At 45.9% G+C, this 23,498-nt stretch overlaps 1 long non-coding RNA gene across 1 annotated transcript in view; it reads right to left on the bottom strand.

Annotated features, from left to right (window-relative positions):
- Nucleotides 1-23,498, bottom strand: part of LOC126095037 (uncharacterized) — a 783,099-nt gene that overhangs the window by 437,574 nt on the left and 322,027 nt on the right. The window lies entirely within an intron of this gene.

Below are 23,498 nucleotides of genomic sequence, written 5' to 3'. Positions count from 1 at the left end.
GTAAGAAGTGCACTGTACGTTAAAAGTGATAAGGAAAAGAGCCATTTTAGTAACTATGAAACGCTTCGAAATAATACACCTGCTTACGTAATACCACTGACAGTTTTATGTTAAGGCTGAACTATATATAAATCTAAAGCCACTAAAAACTTGATTAGAAATGATCTATTTGCGTGTCGAGTTGTAGTGTTAACTATTTCTTATGCAAAGCTAATGGGCGTATAGCATTATGGAAATGTAACCAGCTCACGCAAATGTAAAGGCGCGACTCGACACACAAATTAAATTTCTGGTCTTTCATTTGGCTTTTTTGATGACAGAATTAATAAAGGTTGTATGAAAACTTTATTACCGTTACAAGTTTCGGTTGCTACAGGTCACTATCAAGGACGGCAAGATTTTCTATCACAGAATATGTGTGGCTACATGAGCACGTTGGTTAAAGATCTAAGTCACACACTCAGGAGACGCGCAGTCCAGATAATGTCAGTCACTAGTGATTGCACATCTCTGAGCTACCAAACTGCTCCCGTCTTGATTCCTACGTTTCACCCGTACATCGAAAAAATACGTACATATTTTACAAGCATGTAGGGTTAAAAATTACTGGTTCAGCTGCCATTCGAGATCTCATAGTGTGACAGGGTGTGTGGACATAGCTGTTGTCATCTTCCAAGACGACAGAATCCACGGAGTACCCACGAAGGAGATGTAGCTGAAAGGGTAACTCTTGATCGGCGACAACGCTAAAGTAAATGCACTGGTAGTCATTGTAACGTGAATATGTGGGTTCAAGTCAGGATGAACAGCCAAAAACCATCAACTAACAGCCTCCGACCCTGTATACAATGCGAGTTAAGCTCCTCATTAGGCCATCGAAAGAAGCGACGTCCTGTATGATTTGAAAAAGAGGGAAAACACAACTGGTCGAACCACACTACACGCTTGCAGTCTGTTGCATACTTCCGATTTTTGTGTGTCGTCTGCCACACTGAAGTTTTTGGCGCCACTGGGAGCAATGGGCTTTTGCGAGGTACCCGATTCGAAACGTTCATTGCATGCAGATCAGTTCGCAATGTTCGCTCTGAATCTGCTTGAGGTGGACTTACCTTCAGCAGCTGTTCATGTTGGATTTGAAACAGACAGCCATTGGCGATGGGTGAAACTTGTCTCCATTTCCTACAGGTCACGATCTTTTTACGACCACTGCTCTTAGCCGTGTTTCACTGCTGCACGTCGTACACAATTCCTTGTAGACGCGTCGAACTGTCGCAACGATGCACCGACAAATCGAGAAATTTTATCCGTGTACTACAGCTCTTTTCCATAATTCTGTCAAGCCCACATATCGACCCGTCTCACAGCGGTGATCCCATGCAACCCACTGGCACAAGACTCACGTTAGCAGCAAAGGGACACGTGAGCTACTGGTAACAGTTCTTCGCTACGAGCAGTGAGTGTCCCACAGCGAGCAGTGCGCTCTCGTAAGGGACTGGCCGACATCATGACCAGTGAGCTTGTGTGACGTCCGATACTGCTCTACAAAAAGTAAACAAAAAGACGGCGCAGCACGAATGAGTTACCGCAAATTGATCACTAACTGATACAGATACCGACGAAAAATGCAAAATTGTAAACTCCGGCGGCCGATCGATGAATTTGTGACGCTGCAGCGAAATTTCACCGAGCAGCTGGCAGGGATAGTAATTAGGGGACATGCGCGTAACATCTTTGCGAATTTCATATCGCATACTCAGTTGGACAGGCGCGTGAACAATATAAGCAGATGTCAGCATTTCACAGATGTCGTGTAGTTGGAATCAGACAAGCCGGTTGCAGTAATCGGTGAGTCGCTTGACATATGAATGGGAGCGATGCTACTACTCAACGATGTTGGCAGGAATGAGTGAACCATGGCAGACTACAGCGTCAGGAAGTCAGAGGTCGACCTAGAAAGATGACAGGACGTGAGGAACGAGCAATCGTCACAGAGGCACTCACAGCTCCTATCACCCTACCAACGATCCGACGTGCAGGTTCAGTGACCACAATGAGCAATAATAGTGGCTCACTCAGTTCACGGCGCCCTTGAGCCCGTTACTATTCTCTGTAGACCGAAAGTCTCTCTTGCAGTGCTGCCTGGCACATTCGGTCTGGAATCTCACCGAAAGGAGCAGAACTGTCCCACTTCGAATGGGGCCCCGATGACCGACGAAAAGGTGTGACTTGTCTGTAGACACCCCAGACAACAGAGGGACACCAACCTGCCTGGCGCCCGCCATACGTCCCGACAACTAAGGGTCATGTCTGGGGCGCCACTTCATTTTCTAGCAGGATCCGTTGCTTGTCATCCGCGACACCCTTAACAACACAGCCGTACGATAATTCTACGTCTCGGCTTACGATTCAGCAAGAAAATTGCCGCCCGCTCGCGGCTACAGTTTCTACTGCTTGCCTTCGTCCTTGCCGAACCCTACCTTGGTCAGTAAGGCCGCCGGATCTCTTCCCGTCTGTGAACGTTTGGAACATTACGAGCAGTGTCCTCCAACCAGCTCGGGACTTTGACTTTTCAAGCATCAGATGGACAGAGTGCGGCACGACATCACTCGGGAGAACATCCAACAACTCCATCATTCAGTGACAAGTCGAATAACTGCTTGAATAATGACAGTAGGTGGACCAGCAAATTATTGACTTGTTCGATTGGGGAAGCTCTCCTCTTGAACAAATCATTCCATTTTTTCTGAAATTGTAATCATTTGTTTGTCTGTACATGTACATAACATCTACCAAGTTTCATCACACTCGGAAGATTCCGTCGTGATGCGTGTTTTTTTTTTTGTTTATTTAATGATTGTGTTTTACAGAATTTCCAACTTGTAAGGGTTCGTTCTGAGTTTAACAGCGATTCTCCAATGTTTCAGAAGTGTCCAGTGGTTAAATTTTTTATTATTGTAAGATTTTAAGAGCAAAGTTTAATATCTGTATAATACGCTTTGATGTTCAGTTTATGGTTATGACGTTATTTAGATTGGGTCTGGGTGTCGTTTAAGTAGATACTGGCATCACAAATTATTCTGAGCTGACGACGTCTTACGACAATGCAAAGTGGTAGCGATAACAAAAGTTTTTTCGTGATTTTCTTTAAAATAGGTTTAGCGCGAAAATTTTCCTAGTACACCTATCTTAGCCGCCGGTGGTATAATATACAGTGACGTTGTTTCCGTGCGATGCCGTCACTTCCGTTATAAAACCCTTATGTAGAACTGTGGGCCTAAGGGTGTTGGCAGAAATTTCTCGAAGGTGGGAGCAAGATCCCAAACTTACCATTCTGATATAATCGACTCGGTGAGTCTGAAAACGTCTCGTGCCCCGAGAACTGAGTTTGACAAGAGGTACACGTAACTTTTTTGGTAATTTTAAGGGAGATTTTTTGGTATCTGAACAGTATGCATATTTCAACGGGATATGTTAAATACATTTTTTATATTAATACGAATATGGGCGCCACATTTTTTATTCAAAGATCTGTAATTACATCCTGCTACGAGCAAATGCACAGTATCCAACGACTAACAAAATAGAACTAGAAAATATTCACAAAAAAATATACCTACATCTCCACAATATTAAGTTGCAACTGAAAATAAAAATCTGAAGTAAGAAAAAATGTCAGAATGATAGACAATCTTACTGAAATTCACTTTAATAGCCCTCGAAGTGGAGAAGCAGGTAACAAACTTTGAGAAAGTTTATTCAACTTTGATGCCATCTATTACACTTGCCGAATTCAGATCTATTCATGTTAACCTCTTTACTGCATTACCTTCATGATTTCTATTTTATAATGTCGACTAAAATTAAAGCAAGCGTGTTTCTAAAGCTATATTTATTTGGATTCGTTAGGTAACTTGTAGCCTAGGGCCAATATACGATTAGATGAGGGAAACCTCCCAAAACCGTCATCAAATTGGCCGGCAGAATCAGCTTTTAGCAGCTTGGGGCTCCACTGCGGTAATCGCCGTCCCTTGAGTTTGTCACAGTACTGTTCACCGTGTCGACTGCAGTGCAGAATCCGTAGCTTTGTGACTGTATGCAGCACTGTGCTGCACTCACAGACTTTGAGAAGCTCCCAGATGTAGTGGTCGCTGTTTTCTCCCTCTCTACAATTTCGCACTAGGTCCCCTCTGTTAAAGCTTATTCTCCGACTGATGTGTTTGCTATGAAGTGTAGATGTAGACTCCTACAATATAGCAAGGTTGTGTTCTTCCGGGTGTACTTCAATATCTCGTTCATGTTAAACTGAATGCAGAATTTAAAAACTATCAAAAGCTTTCTTTTTCCACAGACGAATAGTAAACCACTGTTGTGATCCCTCTGTGCATCGAGTAGGAGGGGGGGGGGGGGGGAGGTCTTCAAGAGAAATTCGGAGGACAGATGAATGTACATTGTTGTCACGTTTATTGTGTTAGGAATCAGTGACGAAATCCCAGAAGGCAGGTTGCTAGATACACACCTGTGTGCTGGGTTAAGGCATAGCGTAGAAGCAGCAGAGCACACACTGAACGCATTATTTCAGCACTGTTCTGTAAACGTTCGTACGCGTCTCGACCGCATATAAGTGCAAAAACTACAGGCACAAAAGATATCGTCAATATCTCCCTTGAACAGAGTAACAGCTGGGAAAATCCAAGAGATGAATGGTGCTCCGCAGTCTTAGTATCAAACGTCTAGCAGTCACAGATCACGTAACGGGGAGCAACCTTTATTAGGGATAAACTTTTCGCTGGTACTTCAGGGCATGGTTAGGCGTTGTTTATAATTAGTTATTCCCATGACAGGCGGCAGGATGCAGTCAGTGTTGCAGTCATCTGCCCTGCACGAATGGGGTTAAGCCGAAGTTTTAAAATATCTTTTTCCGCTTAGAGCCACCCATATTTACGGTTTTGTTGTTGAAACCCACTCTATCAATTTACTGGGCTAGTTGGTATGCCAGATGCAGCATACCTGGTTAGTAGACCCGCTAGTTCGGTGAAACGCCGTCGCCCCAACACCGGCGAATACAATAAAACGATGCGTAGCGTCGCCAGGAAGTGTCAGCGAACATTTTGTCTCTAATAAAAAGTCTCGCATTTATCTAAGATAAGGAATACAGCCCGAAGGAATGAATTAAAATTTATAGCAGAGTTGGGATTAGAACTCGGGTCTCCTGCTCACCAGGCAGATGCGCTAACCGATGAGACATCCTGGCAGTGTAACTGCACAGTTCCACAGATTACGCTGATACAAACTCCAGTACACCCCTCAGTCCCTCTTAATGTTCCTCTTCTTAACTTGAATCAGTATTGCAGAGGCTCTAGAACACTGGAATGCCCCTTAGCATTGGGCGAAATGGTGATAATCCTTCTTGTACCCGACGTATATGTGATATATTAATCAGATAAATTATACACTCCTGGAAATGGAAAAAAGAACACATTGACACCGGTGTGTCAGACCCACCATACTTGCTCCGGACACTGCGAGAGGGCTGTACAAGCAATGATCACACGCACGGCACAGCGGACACACCAGGAACCGCGGTGTTGGCCGTCGAATGACGCTAGCTGCGCAGCATTTGTGCACCGCCGCCGTCAGTGTCAGCCAGTTTGCCGTGGCATACGGAGCTCCATCGCAGTCTTTAACACTGGTAGCATGCCGCGACAGCGTGGACGTGAACCGTATGTGTAGTTGACGGACTTTGAGTGAGGCCGTATAGTGGACATGCGGGAGGCCGGGTGGACGTACCGCCGAATTGCTCAACACGTGGGGCGTGAGGTCTCCACAGTACATCGATGTTGTCGCCAGTGGTCGGCGGAAGGTGCACGTGCCCGTCGACCTGGGACCGGACCGCAGCGACGCACGGATGCACGCCAAGACCGTAGGATCCCACGCAGTGCCGTAGGGGACCGCACCGCCACTTCCCAGCAAATTAGGGACACTGTTGCTCCTGGGGTATCGGCGAGGACCATTCGCAACCGTCTCCATGAAGCTGGGCTACGGTCCCGCACACCGTTAGGCCGTCTTCCGCTCACGCCCCAACATCGTGCAGCCCGCCTCCAGTGGTGTCGCGACAGGCGTGAATGGAGGGACGAATGGAGACGTGTCGTCTTCAGCGATGAGAGTCGCTTCTGCCTTGGTGCCAATGATGGTCGTATGCGTGTTTGGCGCCGTGCAGGTGAGCGCCACAATCAGGACTGCATACGACCGAGGCACACAGGGCCAACACCCGGCATCATGGTGTGGGGAGCGATCTCCTACACTGGCCGTACACCACTGGTGATCGTCGAGGGGACACTGAATAGTGCACGGTACATCCAAACCGTCATCGAACCCATCGTTCTACCATTCCTAGACCGGCAAGGGAACTTGCTGTTCCAACAGGACAATGCACGTCCGCATGTATCCCGTGCCACCCAACGTGCTCTAGAAGGTGTAAGTCAACTACCCTGACCAGCAAGATCTCCGGATCTGTCCCCCATTGAGCATGTTTGGGACTGGATGAAGCGTCGTCTCACGCGGTCTGCACGTCCAGCACGAACGCTGGTCCAACTGAGGCGCCAGGTGGAAATGGCATGGCAAGCCGTTCCACAGGACTATATCCAGCATCTCTACGATCGTCTCCATGGGAGAATAGCAGCCTGCATTGCTGCGAAAGGTGGATATACACTGTACTAGTGCCGACATTGTGCATGCTCTGTTGCCTGTGTCTATGTGCCTGTGGTTCTGTCAGTGTGATCATGTGATGTATCTGACCCCAGGAATGTGTCAATAAAGTTTCCCCTTCCTGGGACAATGAATTCACGGTGTTCTTATTTCAATTTCCAGGAGTGTATGTTCCAGAGACATGTTAAGTCTCAATTTTATGTATGATAATGGAGTTTGTATTGAGGAGGGAGATGTGCTGGGTAATCTGTGCAGGTGTGTTGTTGCAAGGTGGCAGGGTGTCACAGTGGTTAGAGCACACCCGGTACAAATCTGGTACAAGTTTCAATTCATTGCTTCGCCTGTATTCATTATGAGAGATACAGCTGAGACTTAATGGGTCTCTGGAATATATAATTTATCTGAGAAAAGTTGTTCACATGATGATGATGATGATGATGAGATTCCATACTCCGAGGAGCGTAGGGGACGATGCGGGAGACCCGCACCGCCGTACTAGGCAAGGTCCTAGCGGAGGTGGTTTGCCATTGACTTCCTCCGACCGTAATGAGGATGAATGATGATGATGAAGACGACACAATAACACCCAGTCATCTCGAGACAGGAAAAATCCCTGACCCCCGACCGGAATCGAACCCGGGACCCCGTGCGCGGGAGCGAGAACGCTACCGGAAGACCACGAGTTGCGGACGTTCACATGATACCATCTATTATTTCTAGACGTTTCCGGTAAAGACGTTGAAACACCTTGTACAGTGACTGTTAAAATTGCAATGTTTCTAGTTTCCATCGGCAATGTCAAAAAAAGCTGTTTAGTGAAGTCCCAGGCAACGACTGCTAGAAATTCGGGAGAATGCTATAATGAGGAAAGCGTCACGGTCCAGATTCCAGGAGGGAAGGAGCACTAAACAGCTACTTGCCCTGCTAGATGTTGTTGGCCTGTCAGAAGCTGAGAGACACCGGCTCTACTTTACGATGGCATCTCATATCGCGTACTTTCTGCCTGGGGGAGTCATCGGTGCCTGAGAACAGCGACCGATGGGATATCCGGGCGAATGGACAGGGGAAGAGGGGAGAGGTAAGTGGGAAAGGAAACAGACAGCAATTCCGTGCCCGGCAGAGGGCGGTGGGCGGGAAGGCGCACGAGTAAGGAATCTGGCGGTGAGACGCGCCGCGCCTGGCATGAGATACGGCGCCGGCGGCGGCCATGAAACAGGCATCAGCCCCGCCTTAGCGGCTGCAAACAATAAATATCGGCCTCTCCGGCGTCGCCGCCGCCTTCTTCTTCCTCTTCTCCTTCGATTCCGGACGCCTCGCCTCGCAGCGGCGCGTCGCGTCATCCCCCGCCGTCCCTCGGAGATTTACTGTCTCCTATAATTGAATATTGAAAATGTCGACGTATATATATGTATAAATATTATATATTTCTGGGGCGCGTTATACGGCCGAGGAAACGACGCTGTTTGCATTTAAAAAAAGATTCCTGCGCTTTTATGCGCGCCCGGCTTATTTTTATGTGTTTTAATAAAGAGCAGCGTCGTGCCAGTGTCCCTGCTGGTCTAGAGACACTGTGTGTCCACTTTAGCTCGCGCTGGGAGAGAAATAGAGAGACAGAGATTCTTTTCTTTTATTCATCAGTTTTCTGGCTGTTTTGATGCAGCGTGCTGCGGCTTTCTCTTCTTTGCCAACCTCCTCGCCTCAGAGTAGCATTTGCACCCAGCGACTTCAATTGCTTGTTGGAAGTATTCCAATCTGTTTCCCCTTACAGTTTTTGTCCTCTACAGCTCTGATGTCTTCGCACATGTCCTATCGGCCCTCTCCCTCGTTCTTGTCAATGTTTTCCTTATGTCCCTTTCTCCGACGATTCCTTTGAGAACCACCTCATTCCTTATTTTATTAAACCATTTAATGCTCAATTCATACTCAAAGAACAGTAGTATGTTGCACAATATTTTTTATTTTCTTTAATAAAGAATAATGTGCAACCTACTACTGTTTTTTTAATAGTAGCAATAGAAGGTTGCTGGACCACCACGCCAAGATAAAATGGAATAATTTTTACGTAATGTTTAACCTCATTCTATAGCATCCGATCTCAAACGCTTCGATTCTCTACATCGCCGGTTGTTACACAGTCTGTGATTCACAACAATATAATTCGGACCTCCAAAAATACATGTTCAGAAACTGTTTCCTCAAATTAAGGCTTATCTTTGACAGCTGTAAAGGCCTCTGCTCCAGAATGTCGTCTTCGCCTGTGCTAGTCCGCTTTTTTTTATGTCCTCCTTGTTTCGTCTGCCATGTTCTACTTTGCTTTCGAGGTAGCAGAAACTTGGAGCTTCGTCTACTTCGTGGTCCCCAAATTTTATGCTACATTTATCGCTGATCTGATTTCTGCTACTTTTCATTATTTTCCACTTTCTTCAGTTTACTCTCAATTCGTATTTTTTACTCACCGGACTGTTTATCCCATTCAAATTGTCCCGCAGTTCTTTTTCAAAGACACTGAGGATAGCAGTGTCACCAATCATATCACTGATATCCTTCCACGCTGAATTTTAATCCCACGCTTGAACCATTCTTTTATTTCCGTCATTGCTTCTTCAATGTAGGGAATGAACACTACGGCGTAAGACGACATCCTTGTATTACACATTTTCTATCCGAGCACTTTGTCCCCCAATCTAATTCTTCGTCATTGTACATATTGTGTATTACCAGTCTTTCCCTACATCTTACTTCTCTTTTTGTCAGAATTTCGAACACCTTGCGCCATCTTACCTTGTAAACGTTTTCCCAGATCAACAGATCCAATGAACGTGTCTTTTCTTATTCTTTCTTCTATTGTCATTCGCATATTCAGAAACGCCTCTCTGGTGCCCTTTATCTTTCAGAAAGCCTGAATGATCCTGATACTCAGTTTTCTCTGTATATTATTCTTGTCAGCAAGGATGAGGCATTAAGATGACTGAGCGATAGTTTTCTCACTTGTCTGTCTTTACTGTCTTCGGGTTGTATGTGTATTACTTTTCCGGCAGTCTGGTAGTATGGCACCATTATCATACATTCTACCAACTTGAACAGTCGTTTCTTCAGCAAGTCCCGCAATGATTTTACAAGTTTCGAAGGAATGTGATCTATCTCTTCTGCATTATATGAGCGCAGGTCTTCGAAAACTCTGTTAAATTCTCACTAATACTACACCTCTATGTCCCTCATATGGGATCCCATTACTCACTCAATCATGTTATCAAACAAGTTCAAATGGTTCAAATGACTCTGAGCACTATGGGACTTAACATCTGAGGTCATCAGTGCCCCTATAACTTAGAACTACTTAAACCTAACCTAAGGACATCACACACATCCATGCCCGAGGCAGGATTCGAACCTGCGACCGTAGCCGTAGCTCGGCTCCAGACTGTAGCGCCACTCCGGCCGGCTATCAAACAAGTCCTTACACTAGTAGAAACCTTCAGTTCAGTCTTTTCACCTATCTTCTCTCTTCTCTCTCTCTGCGCTTAACAGTGGAATTCCCAGTGCAATCTGAATGTTGAAGCCCTTGCTTTTCATTTTACCAGAAGCAGTTCTGATTTTTGTATACGCCGAATCACTCCTTACGACTAATACTTGTTTTTCGATTTCTTGACATTTTTGCTGCAGGCATTTCGCCTTGGTTTCGCTTCCCCTGAAATTCTTACTTATTTCAGCTAACTGTGAAGAAGCTTTGGGTAAAAGAAGAAGTACTTCCATTGATCGGCGAAAGAACTTCAGTCCCTTCATAACAGAGTTCAAAGATGTTCCTGGCAAACGAGCGCGATGTTAGTACACTACGAGCTGAACGTGATGCTGTGCAGTAATTCACGTAATACTCTGACGAAGGCCAGTTGCAATAGCTGCAGAATCGCAGCTTTACAGAAATATACCGACTCGGTCGCGTACCGGGAAACGCTTCATTGACGCGGTAATAATGAATTTCTGTAGAGCTGGTGAGGACTGCGAGCAGTGGACAGAGGTGCAGAGGCTGCAGGTCGCCCGCCGCCGGCCGGATGCGCCGCGGCGGCTGGCCGGTTTCTGTCGCCAGCACTGGGGGAGGGAGCGGCCGCCGTAAACGCAGCGGGGCAGCGGGCGCGGCGGCTGGCCTACCCTGCAGGGGCTTCCGCTGCCGAGTCGTCTGGCGGGGCCAGCGGTTTCCGAGAACAGTGGCTGGCTGCAGCCGCCCACCACTGACACCAGATCCCGTAGAGCCCCAGACTGAGCGGGTACTGACTGCCACGTTTACCCAATCTTACATACAGTCCCAGTCATTTTGTACAGGACCGCATTCGGCTGATTTAGCGGCAGAGTCGACGTGACATAGTGGCTCCGAGTGCGATCTGATTTTTCTCGTCGTATTTCTAACTTGTAGAATTCTCTGCCACCCACCTGTGTTACGTACAATACCTACACTAGCACACTTTGTCGGAAATACCTCCAGAAAAATCAGCTGAACGTTGAAGTGAAACAATGATGAATGTGCATTTTGCCCGCCCTCTACGACTTTGTCACTATTACGTTCATTAAAGCATGGTGTAGGCCTTCGCATATCAGGACTCTACCAAACCCATTCGCAATGCGGAAAGGCATACTTTGAAGAATTTGTATTTACGGTACAAGAGAGGAGCCGTGAATACAGTGGCCACTCTGTAGTATGCCAGGCCGTACCAAACCAGGCGTGGCTGACCAAAGTACGGGGTGGTTTTAATTAAACTTTCGCTCCTTCACATGGCCCCTATGAAAAACAAGCGATCGTAATACAGTGAAACTTCATGTGACCATTTGTAACGACACGTGGGAGAAAAATAACGAATAAACCATGGAAAGAAACAAATTTTAATTTCAGTACGGAAAGGTAACAATTTGTCAAATGTGTACCACGTTTACATTCCAGATTACAAACTGTGCTCAATGTGATGACCACCACCATCCACGACAGCCGGGAACATCACTGCAGATTTCTACCTTGCTGCACAAGACAACGGCAGACCACGTTATGTTCAACTGTTGGATACAGCTCCTGTACTGCTCAATGATCACACATAGCGTCTAGCATTCTCGCCAGTGGAACATTAACTTCTTCAACAATTTCTGGCGCAATCTGCCGTCAACCTCACCCAGCACCAATTCGAAAATCACCAATTCATTCGAACTTCTGAATCATGTTCTTCGGTACGGAAAGAGGACCTCTCCGTATTCCTCTGAGCCGGCCGCGGTGGTCTAGCGGTTCTGGCACTCCAGTCCGGAACCGCGGGACTGCTACGGTCGCAGGTTCGAATACTGCCTCGGGCATGGGTGTGTGTGATGTCCTTAGGTTGGTTAGGTTTAAGTAGTTCTAAGTTCTAGGGGACTTATGACCTAAGATGTTGAGTCCCATAGCGCTCAGAGCCATTTGAACCATTCGTATTCCTCTACTGCGTCGATACATACGGAGAACACCAGCACTCTCGCTGTTGTTTTGATAAAACAGCTTAATGAGTAAAACCCAGCTCACCTTCTCCAGACCTGTGTTGACTGTCTGCAGCTGTAATGCACACTGGTGCTTGTTTTTCAGCCCTACGTTGTCGTACCAGTACCGACGACCAATGGTAAGTCACGTCACTAACAATGCAAATCCTGTAGCACGCAGTTTGAACATCGTTTCTATAAAGTTGGGTACCCACCAGGTTCAAAGTTTTCCGTCTACGCTGTCTCAAGTAGTAACACGCTGTAGACTGAATGCCCGACCACCCCCAACCCAGGCGCCTATAGCGGCAGTGACACGAGCGGAGTGATTAGGGGGCCCGGCACACGCAGCACACCGATCCTAGCAGAGCAGCAGTTAACAGCAACCATTCGTCTGCCGAAATTTAATGGACAACTTACGATGTAATACGGCAGGACACTCCAGAATTCTAAAAGGGTGCACCAGAGTTCGTCAAGCCAGGAAGGTATGCGTGCAACCCTTGACACAGTATGTTTTCATTTTGGAAGACAGGAGTGCCTGTAGCATATTCCTCACCAAAACCAAAAATGCTGTAAGCACCAGTTTACTTTTTTTACTTTGCGATAGTTTGTGTTAAAATAGCAAAAACAAACAATGTGGCAGCGTGTTTAAATGATACGACCTGGAAAAACAGACGTCTAGGAAAAAATTCTAAGGCAAGAATATAAAAAGTAATAGCGAGAACAGTTCTGACCTATAGAGCTGAGACAAGCCCTGAAATATGAAAAACTCGGCTCTTGAAAACTGAGACAATGAGAATTCCAGAGAAGACCCAGAGAGGAGAGAGAGAAGTGAAACCAATACAGAAGAATGTAAATTGGAATCGATCTATGAGTGGGTACGTAAGATGAAGCATGAATGGCACGAACACAATGATAACCGGCGGGGTCAGGGATTTTCACCTGCCTCGAGATGACTGGGTGTTTGTGTTGTCCTCATCATCTCATCATCATTCATGCAAGTGGCAAAATTGGACTGAGAAAACGTTTGTACGGGCACTGATGACCGCGCAGTTGAGTGCCCCACAATCCAAACATCATCACAACTCAATGATAACCACAAGGAAGACTGAGGCGAACTGAAGTAAACAGGCTGTAGATCAGGGAGAAACAAGGAAGAACGAGCAGCAGCTTAGCCGCTGAGAACCATAACTTCCTAAAGCACATCACCACCAGCCTGCATTTAAGTGAATATCAGAGAAACCAGTCAGACAGCTTTTCGTGATTTTTCATATATACACTGTGGGCCTACAGCACAGATAAACCTGACCCACCATAAGATCAGCACATGTCAGAAGCATGAATACATGCTACAGTCTCACAATCAACGCTATGTGCTTTAGGCTCTTACCGCTCTCAGCGCCTCAATTATTTTATCTCTATGTTATAAGTCTGCTTCATTAAATGTTGGATGTGTTCCACGAGTAATTCTGACTTTTATCCTTTTATTCTTCGATTTACATATTTCGAATTCGCCTACAGGACCTTCACTTTTTCATTAACAAATTGTATCATACTTAATGCTTGTCTCACTAGGGGTAAGATAGATACTGCCTACAGGAAAATTAAAGAGACCTTTGGAGAAAAGAGAGCGACTTGTATGAATATCAAGAGCTCAGATGGAAACCCAGTTCTAAGCAAAGAGGAGAAAGCAGAAAGGTGGAAGGAATATATAGAGGGTCTATACAAGGGCGATGTACTTGAGGACAATATTATAGAAAAGGGAGAGGATGTAGATGAAGATGAAATGGGGGATACGATACTGCGTGAAGAGTTTGACAGAGCACTGAAAGACCTGAGTCGAAACAAGGCCCCAGGAGTAGACAACATTCCATTAGAACTACTGACGGCCTTGGGAGAGCCAGTCCTGACAAAACTCTACCATCTGGTGAGCAAGATGTACGAGACAGACGAAATACCCTCAGACTTCAAGAAGAATATAATAATTCCAATCCCAAAGAAAGCAGGTGTTGACATATGTGAAAATTACCGAACTATCAGTTTAATAAGTCACAGCTACAAAATACTAGCACGAATTCTTGACAGACGAATGGAAAAACTGGTAGAAGCCGACCTTGGGGAAGATCAGTTTGGATTCCGTAGAAATGTTGGAACACGTGTGGCAATACTGACCTTACGACTAATCTTAGAAGGAAGATTAAGTAAAGGAAAACCTACGTTTGTAGCATTTGTAGACTTAGACAAAGCTTTTGACAATGTTGACTGGAATACTCTCTTTCAAATTCTAAAGGTGGCAGGGGTAAAATATAGGGAGCGAAAGGCTATTTACAATTTGTACAGAAACCAGGTGGCAGTTATAAGAGTCGAGGGACATGAAAGAGAAGCAGTGGTTGGGAAGGGAGTGAGACAGGGTTGTAGCCTCTCCCCGATGTTATTCAATCTGTATATTGAGCAAGCAGTGAAGAAAACAAAAGAAAAATTCGGAGTAGGTATTAAAATCCATGGAGAAGGAATAAAAAATTTTGAGGTTCGCCGATGACATCGTAATTCTGTCAGAGACAGCAAAGGACTTGGAAGAGGAGTTGAACGGAATGGACAGTATCTTGAAAGGATGGTATAAGATGAACATGAACAAAAGCAAAATGAGGATAATGGAATGTAGTCGAATTAAGTCAGGTGATGCTGAGGGAATTAGATTAGGAAATGATACACTTAAAGTAGTAAAGGAGTTTTGCTATTTGGGGAGCAAAATAACTGATGATGGTCGAAGTAAGGAGGATATAAAATGTAGACTGGCAATGGCAAGGAAAGCGTTTCTGAAGAAGAGAAATTTGTTAACATCGAGTATAGATTTAAGTGTCAGGAAGTCATTTCTGAAAGTATTTGTATGGAATGTAGCCATGTTTGGAAGTGAAACATGGACGATAAATAGTTTGGACAAGAAGAGAAATGTGGTGCTACAGAATAATGTTGAAGATTAGGTGGGTAGATCACGTAACTAATGAGGAGGTATTGAATAGGATTGGGGAGAAGAGAAGTTTGTGGCACAACTTGACTAGAAGAAGGGATCGGTTGGTAGGACATGTCCTGAGGCATCAAGGGATCACAAATTTAACATTGGAGGGCAGCGTGGAGGGTAAAAATCGTAGAGGGTGATCAAGAGATGAATACACTAAGCAGATTCAGAAGGATGTAGGTTGCAGTAGGTACTGGGAGATGAAGGAGCTTGCACAGGATAGATTAGTATGGAGAGCTGCATCAAACCAGTCTCAGTACTGAAGACCACAACAACAGCAACAACTACAACAATCATACTTAATGATGAAAACTGACATGAGTGAAAATATACAATAATACAAGCAAAAAACATTCAATTACATCGATCCACGAAAGAGCCATTTGCGATTTAATTGCATACGTGTGGTTACCAGATGCCACAGACTTCATTACAAAATCCGATACTAGTTAATAAAATGTATCTGAAATGTAAAATTTTCGATTAAGTTACGCTTTCATTTTTTGACCACGCGCTTCGCCAGACTCATTCTGTTGCTGCTTCCTGAATCGTACAGAGTTGTATTGGTGGCGCGTTGTCACCCGAAATCATACAACACCAGCGGGCTGCAAGTATCGCTCACGTTTACGCTTCACGGTTTTCACTTTGTAATTTCACTGCGATTACACTGCTCCTTAATGTTAATACAGTCGTGCTTAATTAAAACTTGTTTAAACGAAGAACGAGGCGTAACCTGTGTGCTAGCTGAAGAATGATCATGACCTTATACACTCAGGAGACGAAAGTGATGGGGCACCTCCTAATACCGTGACGGACCTCCTTTTTCCCGGCTCGGTGTAGCAACTCGACGCGGCATGAACTGAACGAGTCGTTTGAATTCCCCTGCAGAAATATTTAGTCTTGCTCCTTACGTAATTGCAAAAGTGTTTCTGTAGCAGGATTTTGAGCACTAACTGAGCTGTCGACCGTGTCCCATAAATGTTCGATGGGATACATGTCGCCGGCCGGGGTGGCCGAGAGGTTCTAGGCGCTTCAGTCTGGAACCGCGCTACCGCTACGGTGGCAGGTTCGAATCCTGCCACGGGCATGGGTGTGTGTGATGTCCTTAGGTTAGTTAGGTTTAAGTAGTTCTACGTTCTAGGGGACTGATGACCTCAGAAGTTAAGTCCCATAGTGCTCATAGACATTTTTGGATACATGTCGGGAAGTCTGGGTGGCCAAATCATTCGCTCGAATTGCCGGGAATGTTTTTCAAACCAATCGCGAACAACTGAAGCCCAGTGAAATGGCACACTGTTGTTTGGGAACATGTTGTCCATGGTCTCCGCCGGCCGAAGTGGCCGTGCGGTTAAAGGCGCTGCAGTCTGGAACCGCAAGACCGCTACGGTCGCAGGTTCGAATCCTGCCTCGGGCATGGATGTTTGTGATGTCCTTAGGTTTGTTCGGTTTAACTAGTTCTAAGTTCTAGGGGACTAAAGACCTCAGCAGTTGAGTCCCATAGTGCTCAGAGCCATTTGAACCATTCCATGGTCTCCAAGTAGCTGAACATAAACATTTCCAGTTAACGATCGGTTCAGGTGGACCAGAGGAGCCAGTCCATGCCGTGTAGGCACAGCCCACACCATTATGTAGCCACCCCCAGCTGGCACAGTGCCTCGTTGACAACTTCGGTCCACGGCTTCGTAGCGTCTGCGTCACACTCTAACCTTACCACTACCTCTTACTAACTGAAATCTGGACTCATCTGAGCAGACCAAGGATTTCCAGGGTCAAACCGATGTGGTCACGAGGCCAAGAGAGGTGCTGCAGGCGATTTCGTGCTGTCAGCAGAGGCACTCTAGTCGGTCGCCTGCCGCCAAAGCCTGCCAAGGGCAAATTTCGCCGCAATGTCCTAACGGTTATCCACGTAGTACGTCCCACATTGATTTATGCGGCAGTTCCACGAAGTGTCGCTTGTCTATTAGCACTGACAACTCTACGCATACGCCGCTGCTCTCGGTCGACAAGTGAAGGCCGTCAGCCACTGCATTGTTCGTAGTGAGAGACAATGCCTGAAATTTGGCACACTCTTGACACTGTGGATCTCGGAATATTGAATCCCCTAACGATTTCCGAAACAGAGTGTCCCGTTCGTCCAACTACCTTTCCGCGTTAAAAGTGTTTTAATTCGCGTCGTGCGGCCATAATCACGTGGGAAACCCTCCACATGAATCACCTGAGTACAAATCACAGTTCCGACAATGCACCTTGTGTACGCGATACTACATCCATCAGTAAATGTGCACATCGCTATCCCATGAATTGTCACCTCAGAGTAGTGTGAAGCGAGGAATCCATGCAGATCCACCGGTGGTAGATCTAAACCATTTCTTATTCCGATCTGCGCATTATGTGTAGGAGAATGAGGGTACCTCAAAACCACATGTGTATATAACTGAATGTACTGCAGTTTCTTCAACAGTTATCTACTTCCTCTGACCAGTGAACCATGTGGCACGATCCCTTCAGTTTTCGAGATAAGCTTACGCCAACTACTACGAGGCTGTCAATAACTGAATGTGTATTTTATATGGTACTATGGCACCGCACTGTGCGATACACAATCTGTTCTCATTCTATCACTTAGTCTATGGATTCACTTGCTCGCAAAGTCGATCACTAAAACAACAGTTAAATAAAAGTATCTCCAAAACCTTCGCGATCCAGGGCAGTGCACCTATAAACGTATATCTAATTTTCGCCACGAGTTTTTCTGCAAATTTGCCCCCTGTCCTGCATGGTTAGGAAGAGGCGTTTTTAGCGTTCCGTACCTCAATCGCTAAGGACGGAACCCTTTGGTGGGTTGGTTTGGAGTGAAAGGGACTGAACTTCAAGGTCATCAGTCCCTTCATTCGTTAACTGGCAAACCAGGAGTAGTCAAAGGGAAATCCGAGAGGCCTAAAGGATCACTTCCACATTTGTCTGTCCACCCGTTAAGACACAGTTTTTCTACGGAAAAGGTAGAACTATCAGGTTGAAATTTGTGTCACGTACTAAGAACTAAGCTCAAATTTATATCACATACTAAGATCTACGGTCCCTTGATGGTGTAAAAAATTTACGGCTTTAAGTCAGCGCAATCAAAAGACACAGCAATTTTTGTTACTCCCAAACTGATTCATCAAAACCTATAGGACACTTCCTCTTGACCTACAATCATGAAATTTGAACAGAAGGAAGATTTCACAGCATAAGTACAGGTAGAAATCCGAAAATAGTTAATCTTTAATTCTATCACAGAAAATATTTTTTGGCATTACGAAGTTAAATTGTATTCGTAATATGTCAAAAATATCAGGAAGTACTGCAGGGATTTTGATCTGGACGTCAGTAATAGGTAGAGTGGGACACTTGACACGTCTGGGTACATAATTTTCAAATATTTAGTGATAATTGGCTGACCTATGACGAAAACGTTGCCTTTGTCATCTAGCGGTGTTAGTGGAAAGGCTTCCCGACTACGGCGCTGACAGTCTATGCCTACGACACGTACTGTATCTGCAACGTTTCCCATCAAAATAATACTGGCAACTGATGCAGAATTGCACTTCCAGCATTTGGAATGAGGCTCCGACATCCAATAAAATATCAACTGAAGCGTTCCACAGAACAATTCGACAAATGCGTAACAATAACAGCCCTATGGCCGTTTTCGTCTCTGGAGAGTTTTGTCAAATCTTACCAGTAGCAACAATTGCAGATGAAACCGACGTCTATGCAATTGCCACATAATATTAATATAACTTCAAAATTAATAAATAAATGATAAATTACAATAGCAGATGAATGGCAAACACCATTGAATCCTCGATTCGTATGGTGGGTGAACTATATACATACATAATGTGGTATCTCATATCGGTACCACGCACAGGCGCCATAGCAACGGTTTGCAAGTTTTCGTCCGTCGCCCATAGCGGTCGCGTGGGACGTGGCGGACCCAATGGTGCGCGCCCCCTGCCGCCGCAATACACGACGGCCGGTGGCAGCGGCCCAGCCGTCTGTACGAGGAGCTACGCACACACCGGCTAGTCGCGGCTCCGACACCATCTGTCGTAACAGCTGTATTATCGCTACCGAGTCTTCGTCCGTTTGGAGAAATACAAGTTAAGTAAATCTTCTGTTTACTGTGTTAACTTGCTCGCTAATCATTTCTGCTCCTGTTCAGCTTTTCCACGACTACAGATCCCGCACCACTCTGTAGCACACCTCTCCTTACCTTTGTGTACGAAGAGGTACGCAGCACACAATTAACTTTGTATGGAACCTTTTTTTTTTTTTTTTTTTTGAGTGATCCGTTTTGTGAGGGGTTCGATGCGGCTCGCCACGAATTCCCCTCTTGCACCAATCTCTTCACGTCGAGAAGCATTAGCACCATACGTTCGAAATTGAAGGCCCACTCGTGTACTCTTGATGACTGGACGACAGAAAGCTTTACACCTCGTCTGGGCCCGTTAACACCGATATGTGACTGTTGATGACTGGAAACATGTTGTCTCGTCAGACGAGTTTGGTTTCAAATTGTATCGAGAGGGTGCAGACAACCTCATGAAACCATGAACCCCGCATGTCAGCAGGGGAGTGTTCAAGCTGGTGGAGGCTCTGTAATGGTGTGGGGCGTGAGCAGTTGGATTGATATGGCGCCCCTGTTACGTCTAGATATGACTGACACTTGACACATACATGACCCATGTCGATTATAACTATCCGGGCTGTTATGCCGTGGTAGGTTGATGAATTCTGTGTCAATTGCGAACGTTTCGTCTCCGACTGCGGAAGACATCTTCAAGTTGGTCCGTAGCTCGATGGAAGGTCCAACACACCCACTGGCTCACTACTCAGTTGCGAGCCAGTGGGTGTGTTGGACCTTCCATCGAGCTACGGACCCACTTGAAGATGTCTCCCGCAGTCGGAGACGAAACGTTCGCAATTGACACAGAATTCATCAACCTACCACGGCATAACAACCCGGATAGTTATAATAGACATGATATTTCCGGCCGTGAAAGTGTACATTTTAGTAACATACATGACCACCCTGTCTGATCATCTGCATCCATTCATTTTCATTGTGCAATCCGACGGACTTGGGCAATCCCAGCAGGACAATGCGACACCCCACAAGTCCAGAATTGCTACGGAGTCGCTCCAGAAACTCTCTTCTGAGTTTAAACATTTCCGCTGGCCACCAAACTCCTCAGATATGAACACTGAGCATACCTGGGGTGCCTTGCAACGTCCTGTTCAGAAGATACCTCCGCCCCCTCGTACTGTTACGGATTTATGGACAGCGCTGCAGGATTCAAGGTGCCAGTTCCCTCCAGCACTACTTCAGACATTAGTTGAGTCCACGCCAGGTCGCGTTGTGGCACTTCTGCGTGGTCGAGGAGCCCTTACACGAAATTAGACAGGCGTACCAGTTTTTGGTTCCTCAGTGTATTTAAAGATGATGGAAATAGTGTAGTGAGGCATGGAGCTGAATATGAATTTGTTAGTGATTAAGAAGCGTGTGCACTTAAAAAAATAAAAAATAAAAAAAAGAAGTGTAGCTAGGAAATACTTACGAAAGCGGAGAGCGTACGTGACGAAAAGATATGGCGTCAGCTGTTCACAAATACAGTAGGTCGCTGGTGGCTGCTGCAAAATGGCCTGCTGTGAGGGCAGCGCCTGGTGCGGACAGAGACGCGTCGGTGGGTGTGTCTGGACACGATCTAGAGGGGAGGGGAGGGGAGGGGACCCAGAGGGAAAGCTGTGCCAGAGGAGAGCACGAGAGAGGAGAGGGCAGGGCAGGCTGCCGACTGCCGGTGCGGACGCAGAGCGATGGCCGGAAAAATGTGCTGCGCAGGAGGGGGGGGGGGGGGGGGGGCAGGGTGGCGGTGCCGCCGGCTTCTTGCCGCCGGTGCGTGGCTGATGGCGCTCATTAGCCGCCGGCCTCTGGCGCTGACGCCGCGAGAAATGGCCGGCCGGACACTCGCCGCCCCCCGCAAGAAGCGTCCGCGACCGCCAGCCCGCCCTGCCGGACGCGCGGCGCGCTCACCCGCGGCTGTTTCTACTTCACGGCGTATCGCGTTCCTAAGTGCAGCTGTCCATGTTGCAGTGGACCCAGTTACTGATCCACTTTCGGTGTTTAGAAAAGAACACGATAAGAAGAATGCTGAACATTAGATGGGTAGATCACGTAACTAATGAGGAGGTATTGAATAGAATTGGGGAGAAGAGGAGCTTGTGGTACGACTAGAAGAAGGGATCGGTTGGTAGTACATGTTCTGAGACATCGAGGGATCACCAATTTAGTATTGGAGGGCAGCGTGGACGGTAAAAATCGTAGAGGGAGACCGAGAGATGAATACACTAAGCAGATTCAGAAGGATGTATGCTGCAGTAGGTACTGGGAGATGAAGAAAGTTGCAGAGGATAGAGTAGCATGGAGAGCTGCATCAAACCAGTCTCAGGACTGAAGACCACAACAACAACAACACTGATTTCACGTATATCGCGATCCTATAACATTTCTTATCCATTTTTTTTTTGAGGATGTTACTAACATAACATTTACGTATAAACCATTCCCTTCACATAACATAATTTCAAAATCGTTTCATACATGTTTTGTGCAGTCGACTAACAAGAAACATTGATTATTATTATTATTATTATTATTAGCAGTGTTAATACTGGCTTTAAACTACTGAAATAAAAGTAATATTATTATGAGAAGGAAAGTTGCTACTCACTGAGCCGTGCGTGGCTCGTGTTCTCGCCAATTATGTATTTTACACCCTGTTTTTAACGTACTTCCACCTCACTACGTTAATTTAAATTACTACTGTCACTGAGTTGCTGCTTTGCCTGACCGTGAGCGGCGTTAGCAGCGCGTATCGATATATCCCCCCTCGTAGTATCTTTGCATGACTGCTATTACTTCCCGGTCGTTGTCTGTCGTAAGCCAGTTTGGGTTGCGAGTTCAGGTCGCGAGTTCGGGTCTGCCAGTCTGTTGGAACGCGTCTGGAGCGCAGTCCGGACCTGCGGCACTAGCGCAGTCGGGTTGGAGCACAAGTGAGGTCTGCACCGATATGGCTCGCCAGACCATTGCCGACACGCACCACTTGAGCCGGGCCACGGTCTCGGTGGATCGTCGGTCGGTCTTGCTCGCTGATCGTTCATGAGTCGCTGTGTGTGTGTGTGTGTGTGTGTGTATCGACTCCCGATTCTCTTCGTGTGTGCTTGGTTACTGTTGGGTATTGTTCATGTCTTCGTGCAAGTGTTTGTCAGGTTGTGTGTGTAGTTGGTGTTCCCGTTACCTGCCCTGGGCACTGATGTAAATGCAGGCAGTGTTCTTTCGAGCGAAGTTAACTATTACCGTGTTTCGAATTCAAGAGTACCAGCGGAATTTTCTGCCTAGTGGCCATTACTGTTCCGGTTACCTGGCCTGGCCACTAACGTAATTTCAGGCAGAGTCCTTTCCTCACCTGTTGTCGCTGTCCAACATGGTGTGTAATTTTGACAGCTAATACGCACTCCATTGTGGATTATCACGTTTGGCTGTCCCCTGGTTGGGTTCCGACGGATCAAGTATAGTTGGGCTCACCACATGTCTCGCCTAAGTAAACGAGGGCAGACCGACCTCCCTGGAGGCCTTCTGAGTGCCACCGGTGTTTAATTATCTGTTGTCAGCTATTTTAAATTTTAGGCTTACGGTTATTGATTGTTTCTTAAAATTTTACAAATTTTTAATTTTTGAATTTTTCTTTCAAGCTTAAACACTGCGGCCTTCTGCCTTTAAAGATTATGATAATATTTTTTGTAATTTTGAATTTTGATTGGGGCCCGCAGCCATTGGTATTGCACCTTGCATATGTTGTTCCTTTAAATTACTTTATTGCTATCTTAATTGGATTTTTATCTTGTTGATTTCTAAGATTTCTTGTTGTGCTAAACATGCTGACCTTCTGCCTTTAAAGGTCTATGGTAACATATTCTGAAGTTTTGAAATTTAATTTTGGCCCTCTGCCATTTGTGTTAAACCGTATGTATGTTGCCTTTTGGGTTTTATATAATTGAATTTTTGATTTTTTTAAAGATTTATTGTTGGCCTTCTGCCTTTAAAGGTCTATGGTAATATATTATAAAATTTTGGAAATAAATTGTGGCCCTCTGCCGTATTACACTTTGCGTACGTTGTTTTTTGGATTATTTCATTTCTATCTTAATTGAATTTTTATCTTAAGATTTCTTGTTGGAGGCCAGCCGTGAAAGA

This window comes from Schistocerca cancellata, chromosome 8 (assembly GCF_023864275.1).
Source record: "Schistocerca cancellata isolate TAMUIC-IGC-003103 chromosome 8, iqSchCanc2.1, whole genome shotgun sequence".
In the NCBI taxonomy this organism is placed as follows: domain Eukaryota; kingdom Metazoa; phylum Arthropoda; class Insecta; order Orthoptera; family Acrididae; genus Schistocerca; species Schistocerca cancellata.
The sequence above is the reverse complement of the archived record's forward strand: the minus strand, read 5'-3'. Positions and strand labels throughout refer to the sequence as shown.